The sequence below is a fragment of the Frieseomelitta varia genome, unplaced genomic scaffold (genome assembly GCF_011392965.1).
Source record: "Frieseomelitta varia isolate USP_RPSP 00005682 unplaced genomic scaffold, Fvar_1.2 scaffold_179, whole genome shotgun sequence".
Classification (NCBI taxonomy): domain Eukaryota; kingdom Metazoa; phylum Arthropoda; class Insecta; order Hymenoptera; family Apidae; genus Frieseomelitta; species Frieseomelitta varia.
The window spans coordinates 160,690-163,374 of record NW_025109516.1 but is presented as its reverse complement, the minus strand read 5'-3'; positions in this window follow the sequence as shown (position 1 = coordinate 163,374).

Here is a 2,685-nt window from a genome sequence, read left to right as displayed (position 1 = left end):
CACAGAACGACACTGAAATCTTGCAGACACAAGACTGTTCGTTTTGCCGATTTCTTGCGTGACGCTTGTGTTCTTCGAATGGTGATCGAACCGGAAGGGAGGGTACCTCGAATCCGGATGAATCTTTAATTATCATCGAAGGGACTGCAGGAGTTTTAAACGACGACGTGTCGTTCGGCTGTTTCTTGATTGTACATTACAGAGGACCGTGGGGTTTTTGAACGGTACTTTGAATAAAAACGAACTTTGAATTTTTATCGGAAGAGGGCGGGGGAGGGGGGAGGGGTTGAACTATGAGAGTTCGATCATTTCTTGGCGACTTTTGACGCGACGAGCCTGGGTTATTTCTCATTTGCACGCTGCAGAGAACGTATGTACGTCTTTTTGATGGATCAATCTTTGTTTTAAGCATGTTTCGGAATGGTTGGCTTGATTTTTATAGAAGCAGCTTCAATACTGTGTTCAGTGATAAGAAACGAGGACCGAGAATGCAATAGTCATTCTCTTCTTGCTTTTTTCTTTATATATATATATATATATATATATACGTATATTTCCAAAATATATATATATATCATAATAATTTATAATATAAATATATAATATATAATAAATATATTATATAATTATACATATATATATATATTTCTTTTTTTCTGTAAAGAATTCTGAATTTGATTCGCAGTATATAGATTTTACTTACAAGAATTTTTCGCTCGAATAGTGCAATGGAAATTTTTTAAAAGAACAACTTAGCGTTCGTTTGCACCGTTTCCCGCTCGCGAATGAAATTAGTCCGCGTTAGCGAAGTTAGATTTAATTAGCTGGTACAACTCTAGCGAACAACTCCGAAGTGATTTCAGTCTTCGACGAAAGAAATTTTTTTTTTTTTATCACGTGATTTCGGATGATCCGACGTTCGAACGTCGAAGCGACGCTTTAGAAACCGCTTAATTAAGGAACAAAGGGATTTTATCGATCACAGATACGCGTGCATTTTAAACGATTTTCGAAAAGCGCTGGAAATTCTCGAGCTGTACATAAAATATGTATAAAAATGGAAATTAACTTGTCGATATTTAAATAAATGATTAAGGGGATAATTCTCGTGCGTAAATCTTCTTGGGGGGGGGGGGGGGGAGAAAAAGGTATGAACGAAGTGAATGAAACTTAGCCTTGAAAATTTTTCAAAACGCGCGCTATATCGTTTAGGCAATTTGTACAAATTAATCGTGCCACATCGTTATTAGGTACTTAATAGAACAAGTTCGAGCTAGTTTGCATTAGGATCAGGTGACAAAAAGAATTCAACGAAAAGAAAAGTATATTAAGCTAAAAGAAAAAAGCATTAGCCAAAAGAATAAAGAAAAAAAAAAAAAAAAAAAAAAAAAAAAAAAAAAAAAAAAAAAAAAAAAAAAAAAAAAAAAGGAAAAAGCAGAAGAAATACAGCAAAAAAAATTATGTTAAGAAAGTAGACAAAAGTCTGACTGATTCGAGACACCGATCATCGGAAGACTTGCCGAGGAAAGTTCTTTACACTTTCTCGAAACAGAAGACGAAAAAAAAACAAAAAAAAAAAAAAAACGAGAACAAAGCGTCGAAGCAGCACCGTGAAAATAGCTTATAGATTTTGTTTCGTGATTTGATTAATCATTTAATTAATTCTTGTGCATAGTATGTTTCGATCAATGCGATAAAAGTATTGAGATATGTAGCGAGGAATTTTCAAGCGATAAAAATAATATACGAGGACAATCGTCGAACGATCGATGAAACGATTGATAGCATCATATTTTTATTTTTATTTTTATTTTTTTTTTCTTTTTCACTCGACGATCGGCGAAACGATTGTTCGACGAGGTGGAAGATAAGAAGAAAAAGAAGACAAGCACTCCATCACAGTCTTCGTTCTTTCACTTTTTTTTCTTTTGCCTCTCCTCCCCCTCCCCCCATCACTCTTTTCTCTCACTTTCTCTCTTTCTCTGTCTTGCTCCTTCTTCTTTCTATCTCTCTTTCCATTTCTCTCAACGTATTGCAATTTGTCGAACGCAGTAGCATTAATTCCGTCACTAGGCTCGGTTAGATGATATTTTTTATGCGTGTTGTGGACTCTCATTAGGTCCAGCCGATTTGTAAAAGAATGGTATTTATATTAGCAATAAATGATTCAAATGGTCACTAACTGTTGATGTCTGTTTTATCATCGAATCTTTGTCTATCCACATCGCGAAGTCCTTACTTGAGATAATTACTACTGATCACGAACAAGTTCTTGAATAATTAAATCATTTAACCTGGCGTTAGGTTTTACATTTTTTCGGAAGCTCTGCAAGGGCAGTTTCTATTTCTTTTCATTTGCGCATCCAAACACGAGACTTGAGACAGAGTAGATCTCAATTAATTTTAAAGTGGAGATATTTAATTATTATTATAATTTTATTATTTATTAAAAATTGTGCTTTAATTTTCTCTTTGCACTTTAAAATATCTGAAAATTGAAAATCTACGTGATTTCACGCAGGGGGAGGGGGGAGGGGGGGGGGGAATATAAGCTAAATATAAGCTTTAAATTAATATTAATTTTAAAAATTAAATATATATATATATAAATTATATATTATTTATTATCTAATAAATAAAATAATTCAATTTTTTAAAAATATATTTATGTTTAATTATATATTT